Source organism: Bubalus kerabau, chromosome 18 (assembly GCF_029407905.1).
Source record: "Bubalus kerabau isolate K-KA32 ecotype Philippines breed swamp buffalo chromosome 18, PCC_UOA_SB_1v2, whole genome shotgun sequence".
Taxonomy (NCBI): domain Eukaryota; kingdom Metazoa; phylum Chordata; class Mammalia; order Artiodactyla; family Bovidae; genus Bubalus; species Bubalus kerabau.
In genome coordinates, this window is record NC_073641.1 from 47,556,451 (window position 1) to 47,575,074 (window position 18,624).

General features: G+C 39.2%; 1 long non-coding RNA gene across 1 annotated transcript in view; it reads right to left on the minus strand.

Annotated features, from left to right (window-relative positions):
* Positions 1–14,098, minus strand: part of LOC129633277 (uncharacterized) — a 58,363-nt gene extending 44,265 nt beyond the window's left edge. The window contains exon 1 of the long non-coding RNA XR_008704991.1: positions 13,982–14,098. This is a non-coding gene — a long non-coding RNA (uncharacterized LOC129633277). The remainder of the gene's footprint in view (positions 1–13,981) is intronic.
* Between the last annotated feature and the right edge of the window lie 4,526 nt (positions 14,099–18,624).

An 18,624-nucleotide genomic window follows, 5' to 3' on the forward strand; every position in this document is an offset into this window, starting at 1 on the left:
TTCTTCTCTTTATTTTGTTTTCTTATTGTTATTTATTTTTAGACGTGGTCCTGATGTTCCTGACAGGGTAAATGTTTAAAGGATATGAAACAGTCGTCCCTAAAACTATATGCACAGCAATTTAAATTAGAGAAATAATGTGTCTGAAAACACCCAGGGTAGATCTTGAGACCTAGCAAAAACCCTGGATATCGTGCCCATAGGAAATGGCTTTTTCTGCATACCCTTAAAAGCAGCCTATGATGTACACCACCAACACACTATTAGCAGATCTCCTTTAATTATTGCCAGAGGAGCAAAAAGTATTACTTAACCTAAAGAAATGCTGCTGCTGCTGTTAAATCCTTCAGTCCTGTCTGACTCTGTGCGACCCCATAGACGGTAGCCCAACAGGCTCCCCCGTCCCTGGGATTCTCCAGGCAAGAACACTGGAGTGGGTTGACATTTCCTTTTCCAATGCATGAAACTGAAAAGTGAAAGTGAAGTTGCTCAATTGTGTCCGACTTTTTGCGACCCCATGGACTGCAGCCTACCAGGCTCCTCCATCCATGGGATTTTCCTGGCCAGAGTATTGGAGTGGGGTGCCATTGCCTTCTCTGATTCTAGAGAAATAAACATAAGCAAAGCATATGTCTCAGAAGAAGCCCATATTTGTAAATATTAGCAGACAATTATAGATAAAATTCAAGTTTCCCAGGTGGCACTAGTAGTAAAGAACCTGCCTGCCAATGCAGGAGACAAAAGAGATCTAAGTTCAATCCCTAGATAAGGAGGATTCCCTGGAGGAGGAACAGCAACCCACTCCAGTGTTCTTGCCTGGAGAAGCCCATGGACAGAGGATCCTGGTTGGCTACAGTCCTTAGGGTAGCAGAGTCAGACAAGACTGAAGTAACTTAGCACACATGCAGGCATAGATAAAATTGCTTGATGTTTGGGGGAAGTCGATAGTATGAAAAGAAAAAAACTTTCAAAGAAAGAACAAAGAATGCTGGGAAAATAACAAAATTTTATGTAAATAAAATTAATACCCTCAAAGTAACTTACAATAACATCTCAGGCAAAACCAAAATTAAACTGTTATCAATAAGATTGGCCAGATTAAAAAAAAAAAAAAAAACTAAAGAATACAACCTTTTGAAATAAAAAGTCCTGAGTGGCAATTGTCAAAATTTATTACAGAAAGTCAAATAGATTTTAAAATGTGAAAAAGTAATGCACAGGGATAATTGATTCAATCCAATAGAAGTTACAGAGAGAGGGAAAGGAGATAAATAGGACAGGGGGAAAAAAAATCCCTGTGCTAACAAATTTCATAAATCTTCAATACAGAAGACTTACATATTCTGTCATAGGAAGAGGAAAAACAGAAAGCAAAAAGTCATGTGTTTACATACAACTTGGTGTGCTTATTAAATGCAGAGTTCATAGAAACATTGTTCATAGGAGTCTTTGGGGAAGGAATTAATTCCAGTCCAGGAGACTAAAAGATGAGTCTGGAGAATTCAATGAGAGCAGAAATAAAGGAAGCATTCATAACAAAACAAGATATGTCATAAGTGTAAAAGAATCAAACTTAGAGTCCCCAATGGTCAGATAATTTGAACAGCAAAATAAGTAGCAGCAACACTAATTATAACCCATCAGATAAATATATAAAATTATACTGCTATTAATAAATGAATAAATAAAGGATAAGGGACGCCACTCTCTTAGTGAAGTATCCCATTCATTTATTTATTTATTTTTTGATTATATTTTATTTTTAAACTTTACAAATTGTATCAGTTTTGCCAAATATCAAAATGAATCCGCCACAGGTATACATGTGTTCCCCATCCTGAACCCTCCTCCCTCCTCCCTCCCCATACCTTCCCTCTGGGCCGTTCCAGTGCACCAGCCCCAAGCATCCAGTATTGTGCATTGAACCTGGACTGGCAATTTGTTTCATACATGATATTATACATGTTTCAATGCCATTCTCCCAAATCTTCCCACCCTCTCCCTCTCCCACAGAGTCCATAAGACTATTCTATACATCAGTGTCTCTTTTGCTGTCTCATACACAGGGTTATTGTTACCATCTTTCTAAATTCCATATATATGCGTTAGTATACTGCATTGGTGTTTTTCTTTCTGGCTTACTTCACTCTGTATAATAGGCTCCAGTTTCATCCATCTCATTAGAACTGATTCAAATGCATTCTTTTTAATGGCTGAGTAATACTCCATTGTGTATATGTACCACTGCTTTCTTATCCATTCATCTGCTGATGGACATCTAGGTTGCTTCCATGTCCTAGCTATTATAAACAGTGCTGCAATGAATATTGGGGTACACGTGTCTCTTTCCCTTCTGGTTTCCTCAGTGTGTATGCCCAGCAGTGGGATTGCTGGATCATAAGGTAGTTCTATTTCCAGTTTTTTAAGGAATCTCCACACTGTTCTCCATAGTGGCTGTACTAGTTTGCATTTCCACCAACAGTGTAAGAGGGTTCCCTTTCTCCACACCCTCTCCAGCATTTATTGCTTGTAGACTTTTGGATTGCAGCCATTCTGACTGGTGTGAAATGGTACCTCATAGTGGTTTTGATTTGCATTTCTCTGATAATGAGTGATGTTGAGCATCTTTTCATGTGTTTGTTAGCCATCTGTATGTCTTCTTTGGAGAAATGTCTATTTAGTTCTTTGGCCCATTTTTTGATTGGGTCATTTATTTTTCTGGAGTTGAGCTGTAGGAGTTGCTTGTATATTTTTGAGATTCGTTGTTTGTCAGTTGCTTTATTTGCTATTATTTTCTCCCATTCTGAAGGCTGCCTTTTCACCTTGCTAATAGTTTCCTTTGATGTGCAGAAGCTGTTAAGGTTAATTAGGTCCCATTTGTTTATTTTTGCTTTTATTTCCAATATTCTGGGAGGTGGGTCATAGAGGATCCTGCTGTGATGTATGTCAGAGAGTGTTTTGCCTATGTTCTCCTCTAGGAGTTTTATAGTTTCTGGTCTTACATTTAGATCTTTAATCCATTTTGAGTTTATTTTTGTGTACGGTGTTAGAAAGTGTTCTAGTTTCATTCTTTTACAAGTGGTTGACCAGTTTTCCCAGCACGACTTGTTAAAGAGATTGTCTTTAATCCATTGTATAGTCTTGCCTCCTTTGTCAAAGATAAGGTGTCCATATGTGCGTGGATTTATCTCTGGGCTTTCTATTTTGTTCCATTGATCTATATTTCTGTCTTTGTGCCAGTACCATACTGTCTTGATAACTGTGGCTTTGTAGTAGAGCCTGAAGTCAGGTAGGTTGATTCCTCCAGCTCCGTTCTTCTTTCTCAAGATAGCTTTGGCTATTCGAGGTTTTTTGTATTTCCATACAAATTGTGAAATTATTTGTTCTAGCTCTGTGAAGAATACCATTGGTAGCTTGATAGGGATTGCATTGAATCTATATATTGCTTTGGGTAGTATACTCATTTTCACTATATTGATTCTTCCAATCCATGAACATGGTATAGGAAAAATAGAACACCATCATTAGAACACCGCTGTTGTAATTGTTTCAAGACAAGAACTTGAAGAGATGGAATCACTGCAACATCTCAACCTGTCTCTTTCAAAATGCCTATTAATTGCAAAGGGAAAAGTCATTTTGTAGTGGATGAAGCCAGAAAATACTATGATGGAAGTGACTTAAAGGGCACTAGTGACATGTAAATAAAATATGGTAGGAAAAGTAACTTACATTATAATTGTAAGATACATAAAATTTAAGTTGGAAGAGAGTCTGAGATTTAGGCCAAAGATGTGTGAGTTACAAAAGGAGTACATTTATCTTTAAATGTTGGTTCCCTTAGATTTATAACAATCCTTACCCCCAAAATCATTGAATGAATTAAAAGAATCTTCAGGCAGCTAGATAAAACATCAAATTTTCAATAGTCAATAATCCTGTTCTCTGTCATTCTCCTTAAAGTTATGAAGAATAATTCTTTGTTAGTAAAATGAGTTGAGGTAACTCAAATAAAAGGTCAAACATATATTTTTGGTTTGTAGAAATATAATCATTGAATAGCTGTGCATTTTTTCTGTTTTAAAATTTGAGGGAACTTTTTTTTTCCTCCTTTTGTATATTACACATACAAACTCCAGTAAACAGACTCCAACCTATTGGAAAACCAGTATATTCTTTAGATATCTTAGAGATTAGCATCAGATTTTTGGCCTTTAATTGGCAGGATTTTCCATTTTGTATCACAATTTATATCACAATTCTATAACAACCCATGGAGTCAATCATGAATTCTGTGAAGAAAAGATGTGGAACCAAATCTTAAAACGCATTTTATGTCTTTGGCATAGATGGTAAACCATGTAAGGATTTATTCTTAAAATTAAACTATGTGAACCTAGACAATGTATTAAAAAGCAGAGACATTATTTTGCTCACAAAGGTCCACATAGTCAAAGCTATAGTTTTTCCATTTGTTATGTATGGATGTGAGAGTTGGACCATACAGAAGGCTGAGCTCTGAAGAACTGGTGCTTTTGAACTGTGGCGCTGGAAAAGACTTTTGAGAGTCTCTTGGACTGCAAGATCAAATCAGTCAATCCTAAAGAAAATTAATCCTGAATACTCATTGGAAGAACTGAAGTGAAAGCTGAAGCTCTAATACTTTGGCCACCTGATATGAAGAGCTGACTCACTGGAAAATATCCTGATGTTGGGAAAGACTGAGGGCAGGAGGAAAAGCAAGCAGCAGACATTGAGATGGCTGGATGGCATCACCAACTCAATGGACATGAGTTTGAGCAAACTCCGGGTGATGGTGGAGGACAGGAAAGCCTGGTGTACTGCAGTGCATGATCACAAAGAGTCTAACACCACTGAGTGACTTAACAAAAACAACAGCATGTGCCTTTCCCCCTAGCTAAGTGTATATTTCTCCTAATTTTGCAAAGGTATTAAATTCAGTCTAAAGATGTTATAAATCTATTTCAAGTTATATTCTACCTGCTATTCTACCAAATATTTTATATGAGGTTCCTTGCCATTTTTCTAAAACTGAACTATATCTCCTGCTTTGGAAAGGTCTTGATTCACATTGCTTACTATGATGATATATCTTCAAATTTAATATAAGTTGTTCTACCAACAGAATATAATGTTATCAATAATATGGTAGATTCCATATAACTCAATCATTTCAAAGAAGAAATAAGCAGGCATGGATTTATTCTGGAGTAAAATAATGACTTGGCAAATAACATAGCTAGGAACAGACATACTAAATCATTTGATTGAAATTTGGATACCATAAAAACTAGCATTGAAGAGTTTTAAGTCAAGCATATTTAGGTTTATTTGTTGTGGCTAATTTAAACATTTTTTCTCTGTTCCTTAACCAATAAAATGCATTATTAAATGGGTAGAGTTAATTTTATGCTCATAATAAAAAATTACTAAATTACAATTTTAGCTTTGGTTTCAAAATCTTTAAAAACAATAAAAATTTAACATGATTTCTTTTGACTATATGTGGTTTGAATATACATGTACTGTGCTTAGTCACTCAGTTATGTCAGACTCTGTGACTCCAATGGCTGTAGCCCTCCTCCTCTGTCCATGAGATTCTCCAGGCAAGAATACTGGAGTGAGTTGCCATTCCCTTTTCCAGCGAATCTTCCCACCCCAGGGATCAAACCCAGTTCTCCCACATGCAGATGGATTCTTTACCATCTGAGCCACCAGGGAAGACCTATGAATATACATATATATGTACATGTACACACATATATGTGAAAAAATATAGACTATGAAACTTTTTGGTTTGAATATTATATTGCTTTTTTTCCCCTTAACGAAATGTGGGATCCCCTCTTAAATCCTAGTGCCTAATTCTTCTGCATTCCTTTTTGCAGCAAAAGATTTCAATGGGTACCCTTCTACTTGGGCTCCAGTATCACTGCAGACAGTGACTACAGCCATGAAATTAAAAGACATATACTCCTTGGAAGAAAAGCCATGACAAACTTGGACACCATATTAAAAAGCTGAGGTATCACTTTGCCGACAAAAGTCCATGTAGTCAAAGCTGTGGTTTTTCCAATAGTCATGTACAGATGTGAGACTGGACCATAAAGAATGCTGAGCTTTGAAGAATTGGTGCTTTTGAACTGTGGTGCTGTGGATGATATTTGAGAGTCCTTTGGACAGCTAGAAGATCAAACCAGTCAATCCTAAAGGAAATCATCCCTTAATACTCATTGGAAGGACTGACACTAAAGCTGAAGCTCTAATACTTCTGCCACCTGATGCGAACAGTTGACTCATTGGAAAAAAAAACCCTGATGCTGGGAAAGCCTGATAAGAGGAGAAGGAGCAACAGAGGATGAGATGGGTGGATGGCATCATCAACCCAATGGGCATAAGTTTGAACAAACTACGGGAGATAGTGAAGGACTTTAAAGACTGGTGTGCTGCAGTCCATGGGGTTGCAAAGAATCAGACATGACTGAGGGACTGAAAAACAATTCTTCTTTTCTTATAACAAATATTGATTTGGTATGTCTAATATGTATAGTTTTTCATCAGTTGCCTTTGTTTATTCTCATAATAACCCCTTTTCTGTGGGCATAATAGATTTCAATGCATTATACAGATGATGAAAGTATGACTTAGATGCTAAAGAAAATCATTCGTAGTAAAACTAATTGTTCAAAGTAAAAAAGCAAGACTTCAGTCAGGATATCTTAATACACAGTATATTGATAATTACAGAATTGTGACTCAATCCATATCTCTCACAAATACAAGTACCTTTTAGCTTACATATGGCATCCTCAGTTTTGTTTGCATTTTTAAACTATTCTATAAGGATGTGAGAATTGAACCATGAAGAAGGCTGAGTACTGAAGAATTGATGCTTTCAAACTGTGGTTCCTAAGAGTCGCTTGGACTGCAAGAAGATCAAAATAGTCAATTCTAAAGGAAATCAGTCTTGAATATTCATAAAAGGACTAATGCTGAACCGAAGCTTCAATACTTGGCCACCTGATGGGAAGAACCAACTCATTGGAAAAGACCCTGATGCTGAGAAAGACTGAAGGCAAAAGGAGAAGAGGGGGACAGAGGATGAGATGATTATATAGTATCACTGATTTAATGGATGTGAGTTTGAGCAAACTCTGTGAGATAGTGAAGAACAGGGAAGTCTGGAGCTTTGCAGTCCATGGGGTCGCAAAAAGTAGGACACAACTTGTAGACTAAACAATAATAATGTCAAAAATTTTAACTTTCTCCTTGTCCCCTGCCATTAGGCATACACCAAAACCCAATATTGGCTAAGTGTCATATCAATGCTTGGGTTATAAATAACCAGGACTATAGGTATAAAAATTGCTCTATTTTGGATTCACTGTAACCTGACACCAGGAAGAGTGAGCTGACTCAAGATAGGTCTAGTAAAGTTGAAACTCAGTTCTCAGAGGCAGAAACTGAAAAAGTGATAAAAGACAAGAAATGAATCTGAGATAAAAAACATGTAGTGAATCTTCAAGGATGGTTTGTCTAGTCATCAGCAATAGGATACATCAAACTCCAGAAGATGTATTTAAACAGAAGTTATCTGGTTAATGCTTTTATATCTCTGATTGGAACATTATCTTCTGATCAGAACATGACTAGGATGCAATATCTTAGTATTAGACCTTTATTGGACACTACTGAGTGATTGAGCTAACTGATGTAAAATGTTTTAATAATATAATCATTACCAAAGATTTCAATTCTTACTATTAAGCTAGATTTTATGTAAAAGCAGCATTCACCCAAATTTCTTCCTGAAAAACATAACAAGAATGCAACATGACTTTCTAAAAAGCCTGTCTTTATCCTATGGCAAAACTAAATTAATTTGGAGAACATTCTTTATTATGGACAGCATATGTTAATGAAAAATATATTTAACTAAATTTAAGTGTTTCCTTTTTTATGATCAGCTTCCATAGAACAAATCTATAATGTTAAGGAAACTAAAGCAAAATGTATGATTTGCAAGTTGTCTTTTCAGAGTTTTCCTAGAAAACTTTTTGACATGTAAACTTACACACTGTACAACAGAGGGAGATAGAGAGAGACCTTTCAAAAATATTCTTTATTTAAGGATTGAAACAGTATTTTTTTTTAAACTATGTAAATTTCTAGTGAAATGATGGTCTTTTTTCTATACAGCACAGATGTATTCAACCTAGTGAATCATGTAGCATCTGAAAAAGAGCGTTATTTGTTTTAATTACTAATTCCAAAGCACGTTGTGTATGAGCAGATGTTTGTGACTTTTTGCCAAGCAATTAAAAGATATTAATACATCTGAGTTTTGCACCTGATTGGAAAGATCAACAAAGTGGTAGTCAAGATTTACAACACTTGACAGTTGGTCACTGGGCACAACAATCTTCATGAACTAAGACTATCCACATGTATTCCATTGTCCTCACATAAAAAAAGAAACAAATACAGATTATTAAAAATCAGTGGTGGGTAAAGCCCAAATACACAGTCCTGATTTATACTGCTAGGTAAACAGAGGTACACTCAGTACAAATGAGGAGCCTAGCTGTGGCCAACTATCACAGAAATTATTGTACCTGGAGAAATTCCTAGAATATAATGTGTCTCTGTACATCTCAGTTTCCTTGTTGAAATATCTGTCTTCACTAATCATATGTACATTGAATTAGATATACTTGTTTACCCTAAAGATACTTAATCAATATTAGCATTTCTCTCCTTAAAGGAAAGGAATAAGCAAAAATAATATTGAAGTGAAGAGGACAAAGGGATATTTATACTAACAAAAAATACTTACATATTTTCTATGTTCTATACATATTGGAAATGCAATGTAAATTCAATACCATAAAATTAAGTTAATTTCTTTCAATGTTACATAATTTTCAGGCTAATAAAACTGCATGTTAGACTTAAATGTTTTCATCTTTATGTCTTAGAATATTAATAATTTGTCTCAGTTATGTTACTGTTTTTATAGGACTTTTTATACAATGCAGAATTTTAGTAAATATTCAAATTATTTTAAAAGCAAGCACATACATATATAAGTATATATGTACATATGGATAAATACAAATATATAAATATGCTTTGGTCACATTCATGTCAGAGTTACAACTTTTGCTAATTTATTTATTATTCAAAAATACATACTGATTGCTTTCTAAATGTCAGGTTCTATTGTGGGTGCCAGGAAGGAACAGAGTTTCAATGGTTGCTGAAAGGAAGGATCAGATCAGATCAGATCAGTCACTCAGTCGTGTCCGACTCTTTGCGACCCCAGCACTCCAGGCCTCCCTATCAATCACCAACTCCTGGAGTTCACTCAGACTCACATCCATCGAGTCAGTGATACCATCCAACAATCTCATCCTCTTTCGTCCCCTTCTTCTCCTGCCCCCAATCCCTCCCAACATCAGAGTCTTTTCCCATGAGTCAACTCTTCACATCAGGTGGCCAAAGTACTGGAGTTTCAGCTTTAGCATCATTCCTTCCAAAGAAATCCCAGGGCTGATCTCCTTCAGAATGGACTGGTTGGATCTCCTTGCAGTCCAAGGGACTCTCAAGAGTCTTCTCCAACACCACAGTTCAAAAGCATCAGTTCTTCGGTGCTCAGCCTTCTTCACAGTCCAACTCTCACATCCATACATGACCACAGGAAAAACCATAGCCTTGACTAGCCAGACCTTTGTTGGCAAAGTAATGTCTCTGCTTTTGAATATGCTATCTAGGTTGGTCATAACAAGTACATATTTAGCATAATTTCAGGTAATGAAAAAATGCAACCAAAATTAGGCAGGGTAAAACAGTGGAAAGTGGTGGCAGGGTGGAGCAGTTTTCTCTGGATAGAATTCTCAAAAGAAACATATTTGATGAGAGAAAATTTAAGGGGAGATATGACAATGATATTTCCAACCTTGAATAGTCACTGGAAGTACCAATGCTGAAGCTGAAACTCCAATACTTTGGCCATCAGATGCAAAGAGTCAACTCACTGGAAAAGTCCCTGATGCTGGGAAAGATTGAAGGAAGAAGAAAAGGGCGATAGAGGATGATACGGTTGGATGACATCACCAAATCAATGAACTTTAACTTGGATGAACTCTGGGAGATGGTGAGGGACAGAGAAACCTGACGTGCTGCAGTCCATAGGGTTGAAAAGAGTCAGATGTGACTTGGCGGCTGAACAACAACATAACAGAAATAAGTAACTTAGCTATACGATTATCTAGAGGGAGTGGCTTCAAGGTAAAGATTATTGCTCAGTGAGTGCATACTCAGTTCATTTCAATTCAGTCGCTCAGTCGTGTCCAACTATTTGCAACCATATGAATCGCAGCAGGCCAGGCCCCCCTGTCCATCACAAACTCCCAGAGTTCACTCAGACTCATGTTCATCGAGTCAGTGATGCCATCCAACCATCTTATCCTCTTTCGTCCCCTTCTCCTCCTGCCCCCAATTCCTCCCAGCATCAGAGTTTTTTCCAATGAGTCAACTCTTCGCATGAGGTGGCCAAAGCACTGGAACTTCAGCTTTAACATCATTACTTAAAAAGAAATCCCAGAGCTGATCTCCTTCAGAATGGACTGGTTGGATCTCCTTGCAGTCCAAGGGATTCTCAAGAGTCTTCTCCAACACCACAGTTCAAAAGCATCAATTCTTTGGCACTCTGCTCTCTTCACAGTCCAACTCTCACATCCATACATGACCACTGGAAAAACCATAGCCTTGACTAGATGGACCTTTGTTGGCAAAGTAATTTCTCTGATTTTCAATATGTTATCTAGGTTGGTCATAACTTTTCTTCCCAGGAGTAAGCATCTTTTAATTTCATGGCTGCAGTCACCATCTGCAGTGATTTTGGAGCCCCAAAAATAAAGTCTGACACTGTTTCCACTGTTTCCCCAACGATTTCCCAAGAAGTGATGGGACCAGATGCTATGATCTTTGTTTTCTGAATGTTGAGCTTTAAGCCAACTTTTTCACTCTCCTCTTTCACTTTCATGAAGAGGCTTTTTAGATCCTCTGCACTTTCTGCCATAAGGGTGGTGTCATCTGCATATCTGAGGTTATTGATATTTCTCCCGGCAATCTTGATTCCAGCTTGTGTTTCTTCCAGTCCAGTGATTCTCATGATGTACTCTGCATATAAGTTAAATAAAGGGTGACAATATACAGCCTTGATGAACTCCTTTTCCTATTTGGAACCAGTCTGTTGTTCCATGTGCAGTTCTAACTGTTGCTTCCTGACCTGCATACAGATTTCTCAAGTGGCAGATCAGGTGGTCTGGTATTCCCATCTCTTTCAGAATTTTCTACAGTTTATTGTGATCCACACAGTCAAAGGCTTTGGCATAGTCAATAAAGCAGAAATAGATGCTTTTCTGGAACTCTCTTGCTTTTTCCATGATCCAGCAGATGTTGGCAATTTGATCTCTGGTTCCTCTGCCTTTTCTAAAACCAGCTTGAACATCAGGGAGTTTACGGTTCACATATTGCTGAAGCCTGGCTGGGAGAATTTTAAGCATTACCTTACTTGTGTGTGAGATGAGTGCAATTGTGCGGTAGTTTGAGCATTCTTTGGCATTGCCTTTCTTTGGGATTGGAATGAAAACTGACCTTTTCCAGTCCTGTGGCCACTGCTGAATTTTCCAAATTTGCTGGCATATTGAGTGCAGCACTTTCACAGCATCCTCTTTCAGGATTTGGAATAGCTCAACTGGAATTCTATCACCTCCATTAGCTTTGTTCATAGTGATGCTTTCTAAGGCCCACTTGACTTCACATTCTAGAATCTCTGGCTCTAGGTCAGTGATCACACCATTGTGATTATCTGGGTTGTGAAGATCTTTTTTGTACAGTTCTTCTGTGTATTCTTGTCATCTCTTCTTAATATCTTCTGCATCTGTTAGGTCCCTACCATTTCTGTCCTTTATCGAGCCCATCTTTGCATGAAATGTTCCTTTGGTATCTCTCATTTTCTTGAAGAGATCTCTAGTCTTTCCCATTCTGTTGTTTTCCTTTATTTCTTTGCATTGATCGCTGAGGAAGGCTTTATTATCTCTTCTTGCTATCCTTTGGAACTCTGCATTCAGATGTTTATATCTTTCCTTTTCTCCTTTGCTTTTCACTTCTCTTCTTTTCACAGCTATTTGTAAGGCCTCCCCAGACAACCGTTTTGGTTTTTTGCATTTCTTTTTCATGGTGATGGTGTTGATCCCTGTCTCCTGTACAATGTCACAAACCTCATTCCGTAGTTCATCAGGCACTCTATCTATCAGATCTAGGCCCTTAATTTTATTTCTCACTTCCACTGTATAATCATAAGGGATATGATTTAGGTCATACCTGAATGGTCTAGTGCTTTTCCCTACTTTCCTCGACTTAAGTCTGAATTTGGCAATAAGGAGTTCATGGTCTGAGCCACAGTCAGCTCCTGGTCTTGTTTTTGCTGACTGTATAGAGCTTCTCCATCTTTGGCTGCAAAGAATATAATCAATCTGATTTCAGTGTTGACCATCTGGTGATGGCCATGTATAGAGTCTTCTCTTGTGTTGTTGGAAGAGGGTGTTTGTTATGACCAGTGCATTTTCCTGGCAAAACCTTATTAGTCTTTGCCCTGAGTCATTCTGTATTCCAAGGCCAAATTTGCCTTTACTCCAGGTGTTTCTTGACTTCCTACTTTTGCATTCCATTACCCTATAATGAAAAGGACATCTTTTTTGGGGTGTTAGTTCTAAAAGGTCTTGTAGGTCTTCGTAGAAGCATTCAACTTCAGCTTCTTCAGCGTTACTGGTTGGGGCATAGACTTGGATTACTGTGATATTGAATAGTTTGCCTTGGAAACCAACAGAGATCATTCTGTTTTTTGTTTTTTTTTTTTTTTTTTTTGAGATTGCATCCAAGTACTGCATTTTGGACTCTTTTGTTGACCATGATGGCCACTCCATTTCTTCTGAGGGATTCCTGCCAGCAGTAGTAGATATAATGGTCATCTGAGTTAAATTCACCCATTGCAGTCCATTTCAGTTTGCTGATTCCTAGAATGTCAACACTCACTCTTGCTATCTCTTGTTTGACCACTTCCAATTTGCCTTGATTCATGGACCTGACATTCCAGGTTCCTATGCAATATTGCTCTTTACAGCATCGGACCTTGCTTCTATCACCAGTCACATCCACAGCTGGGTATTCTTTTCGCTTTGGCTCCATCTCTTCATTCTTTCTGGAGTTATTTATCCACTGATCTCCAGTAGCATATTGGACACCTACTGACCTGGGGAGTTCCTTTTTCAGTATCCTATCATTTTGCCTTTTCATACTGTTCATGTGGTTCTCAAGGCAAGAATACTGAAGTGGTTTGCCATTCCCTTCTCCAGTGGACCACATTCTGCCAGATCTCTCCACCATGACCCACCCATCTTGGGTTGCCCCACGGGCATGGCTTAGTTTCACTGAGTTAGACCAGGCTGTGGTCATAGTGTGATTAGATTGACTAGTTTTCTGTGAGTATGGTTTCAGTGTATTTGCCCTCTGATGTCCTCTTGCAACACCCACCGTCTTACTTGCTGCTAAGTCACCTCAGTGGTGTCCTACTCTGTGCGACCCCATAGACGGCAGCCCACCAGGCTCCCCCATCCCTGGAATTTTCCAGGCAAGAATACTGGAGTGGGTTGCCATTTCCTTCTCCAATGCAGAAAAGTGAAAAGTCAAAGGGAAGTCACTCAGTCGTGTCTGACTCTTCGCGATCCCATGGACTGCAGTCCACCAGGCTTCTCCGTCCATGGGATTTTCCAAGCAAGAGTGCTGGAGTAGGATGCCATTGCCTTCTCCGACCGTCTTACTTGGGTTTCTCTTACCTTGGGCGTTGGGTATCTCTTGACGGCTGCTCCAGCAAAGCGCAGCCATTGCTCCTTACCTTAAATATGGGGTATCTCCTCACCGCTGCCCTTCCTGACCTTCAACATGGGATAGCTCCTCTAGGCCCTCCTGCACCCGTGCAGCCACAGCCATGGCTCCTTGGATGTCCCATCATAGTTTGGCCCCAGGTAAATACAGGGAGGGAACACAGCTCCATCCATCAACAGAAAATAGGATTAAAGATTTACTGAGCATGGTCTCCCTCATCAGAACAAGACTCATTTTCCCCCTCAGTCAGTCTATCCTATTAGAAAGCTTCCACAAGCCTCTTATCCTTCTCCATCAGAGGGCAGACAGACTGAAAATCACAATCACAGAAAATTAATCTATCTGATCACATAGACAACAACCTTGTCTAACTCATTGAAACTATGAGCCATGCCTTGTAGGACCACCCAAGACAGGCGGGTCATGGTGAAGAGTTCTGACAAAATGTGATCCACTGGAGAAGGGAATGGCAAACCACTTCAGCATTTCTGCCTTGAGAACCCATGAACAGTATGAAAAGGCAAAAAACAGGACACTGAAAGATGAACCCCCCAGGTCAGTAGGTGCCCAATATGCTACTAGAGATCAGTGGAGAAATAACTCCAGAAAGAATGAAGAGATGGAGCCAAAGCGAAAAGAATACCCAGCTGTGGATGTGACTGGTGATAGAAGCAAGGTCCGATGCTGTAAAGGGCAATATTGCATAGGAACCTGGAATGTTAGGCCCATGAATCAAGGCAAATTGGAAGTGGTCAAACAGGAGATGGCAAGAGTGATCATTGACATTTTAGGACTCAGCAAACTAAAATGGACTGGAATGGGTGAATTTAACTCAGATGACCATTATATCTACTAATGTTGGCAAGAATCCCTTAGAAGAAATGGAGTAGCCATCATAGTCAACAAAAGAGTCCAAAATGCAATACTTGGATGCAATCTCAAAAACGACAGAATGATCTCTGTTCATTTTCCAAGGCAAACCATTAAATATCACAGTAAATCCAAGGCTTTGCCCCTACAAGTAACACTGAAGAAGGTGAAGTTGAACTGTTGTATGAAGACCTACAAGATCTTCTAGAACTAACACTCAAAAAAGATGTACTTTTCATTATAGGGGACTGGAATGTAAAAGTAGGAAGTCAAGAAACAACTGGAGTAACATACAAATTTGGGCTTGGAGTGCAGAATGAAGCAGAGCAAAGACTAATAGAGTTTTGCCATGAGAACGCACTGATCATAGCAAATACCCTCTTCTGACAACACAAGAGAAGACTCTGTACATGGACATCACCAGACGGTCAAGACCAAAATCAGATTGACTATATTCTTTGCAACCAAAGATGGAGAAGCTCTATACAATCAGCAAAAATAAGACTGGGAGCCAACTGTGGCTCAGATAATGAACTTCTTATTGCCAAATTCAGACATAAATTGAAGAAAGTAGGGAAAACCACTAGACCATTCAAGTATGATCCAAATCAAATCCCTTACCATTATACAGTCGAAGTGAGAGCTAGATTCAAGGGATTAGATCTTATAGACAGAGTGCCTGATGAACTATGGGTGGAGGTTCATGATATTGTACAAAAGGCAATGATCAAGACCACCCTCAAGAAAAAAGATATGCAAAAAAGCAAAATGGCTGTCTGAGAAGGTTTTACAAATAGCTGTGAAAAAAGGAGAAGTGAAAAGCAAAGGAGAAAAGGAAAGTTATGCCCATTTGAATGCAGAGTTCCAAAGAATAGCAAGGAGAGATAAGAAAGCCTTCCTCAGTGATCAATGCAAAGAAATAGAGGATAACAATAGAATGGGAAAGACTGGAGATCATTTCAAGAAAATTAAGGATACCAAGAGAACATTTCATGCAAAGGTGGTCTTGATAAAGAACAGAAATGGTATGGAAGCAGAAGATATTAAGAAGAGGTGACAAAAATACACAGAAGAACTATACAAAAAAGATCTTCATGACACAGATAACCATGATAGTGTGATCATTCACCTAGAGCCAGACATCTTGGAATGAAAAGTCAAGTGGGCCTTAGGAAGCATCACTACGAACAAAGCTAGTGGAGGTGATGGAATTCCAGTTAAGCTATTCCAAATCCTCAAAGATGATGCTGTGAAAGTGCTGCCTTCAATATGCCAGCAAATTTGGAAAACTTAGCAGTGGCCACAGGACTAGAAAAGGTCAGTTTTCATTCCAAACCCTAAGAAAGGCAATGCTACAAATTGTCCAAGTCAGGCTTCAAAAGTACGTGAACCGTGAACATCCAGATGTTCAAGCTGGTTTTAGAAAAGGCAGAGGAACCAGAGATCAAATCACCAACATTCGTTGGATCATTGAAAAAGCAAAAGAGTCCCAGAAAAACATCTATTTCTGCTTCATTGACTATGCCACAGACTTTGACTGTGTGGATCACCACAAACTGTGGAAAATTCTTAAAAGTATGTGAATATCAGACCACTTGACCTGTTTCTTGAGAAATCCGTATGCAGGTCATGAAGCAACAGTTCGAACTGGACATGGAACAACAGACATGGTACTTGACTGGAGTACGTCAAGGCTGCATATTGTCACCCTGCTTATGTAACTTAAATGTAGAGTACATCATGAGAAACTCTGAGCTGAAATAAGCACAAGCTGCAATCAAGATTGCCAGGAGAAATATCAATAATCTCAAATATGCAGATGACACCACCCTTATGACAGAAAGTGAAGAAGGACTAAAGAGCCTCTTGATGAAAGTGAACGAGGAGAGTGTAAAAGTTGGCTTAAAACTCAACGTTCAGAAAACTAAGATCATGGCATCTGGTCCTGTTGGGGGCCGGCATGAGGCACTCCGCCCATGGCAAAGGTCATGAGGAAGGAGGCTCGACATACGCAAAGGCGGGATCGAGCCTCAGGAGTCCCCTTGGAAATCCTCGAGCATCTACCCCCATAACCAGAGCCTGCCTACTTTACTACTTTGCCCTCTCCCCTACACCTCTGACTTTACAGGGGGCTGTCCCCCCCCCACCTCTTTCGAAGGAGTTAACTTAGAGCTCCAGTTAATAATAATTCCTGGGCGTGATAGGAGTGTTTCAACCTACAAACTCCTCTGAAGGTTCTCTAGCCTGCCTGACAGGCTTGTCCGGCCACATGTGATTGCTCACAGCCTCCCAACTGTGAGAGGCACGAGATGCTTTAAACCTCCTAAAAACAGGTTTCTTAGAAAAGTTAGAAAACCATTAGTATAAGTATAGTGGGCTGATTAGAAATTGTATTGATGAAGGGTTTTTCATTTGTTGAGCCAATGTTTGTTGCTGAGACTCCACATCCCCTGCCCTTACACACATTAATGAATATATAGAAGAAATAAGTATTAGCCTTTGATATAAATCACGTTAGACCTTAGGCTAAGTAAATTCTTTCCTTAACTAAAACCCACTATACCCTCACCCTATAGGAATGTAACTTTATTTGGGTGGCGTCTGTTTAAGAATAATCACCCCTGGAGAAATAAGTGTCCTGGTTGACTGACCGCTGTCACAAGAAGAGGGTCATAAATTGTCAGCAGGCCCCCCTGGCCAGAAGATGATGTAACACCCCTAAGACCTCTGTATACATTTGTATGAAGCACCTGACTTTGATAAAAGTCAGGACTGCTGACCCCGCGTGACTTTTGCATAACATCTCAGTGTATAAAAGTAGACCATGGAAAATAAAGAATTGGGATCAGTTTCTCGAAATACTGGTCTCCCCATGTCTCTCTCTCTCACTCTGGCTGAGTCTCCATCTGGAGCGTGGAACCCACCAAGCTTACTAATTTTGCCTGGGCTTCTAAGATCTGACCGGGGAGGCCTCAGTGTCTCCTCTCCTTCGGGAGAACGGAAGGACACCTGCGGCCTACGTAAGTGGTGCAAGCTTCTTGTCTTGAAGTTTTATTGGTCCCCCACGTAAACCAAGCTACTCAGCCTCTTTTCTCCACTGAATTTTCCTACTGAGCTATCCCCATTCTATTACTCCTTACATCTCTAATTAATATCTAATTGAAACTATTGTATCCTGATCCTCGCCGACACCATCCCCACTTCGAACTCCCTGGATCAGCCCAGGCTGGACCCCGGCATGGTCCCATCACTTCATGGGAAATAGATGGGAAATATATGGGAAATAGCCACTGGAAACAGTGGCTGACTTTATTTTTGGGCTCCAGAATTACTGCAGATGGTGACTGCAGCCTTGAAATTAAAAGACGCTTGCTTCTTGGAAGGGAAGTTATGACCAACCTAGACAGCATATTAAAAAGCAGAGACATTACTTTGCCAGCAAAAGTCAATCTTGTCAAGGCTATGGTTTTTCCTGTGGTCATGTATGGATGTGAGAGTTGGACTATAAAGAAAGCTGAGCCCTGAAGAATTGATGCTTTTAAACTGTGGTGTTGCAGAAGACTCTTGAGAGTCTCTTGGACTGCAAGGAGATCCAACCTGTTCATCCTAAAGCAAACCAGTCCTAAATATTCATTGGAAGGACTGATACTGAAGCTGAAGCTCCAGTAATTTGGCCAGCTGATGCAAAGAACCGACTGACTGGAAAAGAGCTGATGCTGGGAATGATTGAAGGCAGGAGGAGAGGGGACAACAGAGGATGCGATGATTGGAAGGCATCACCCA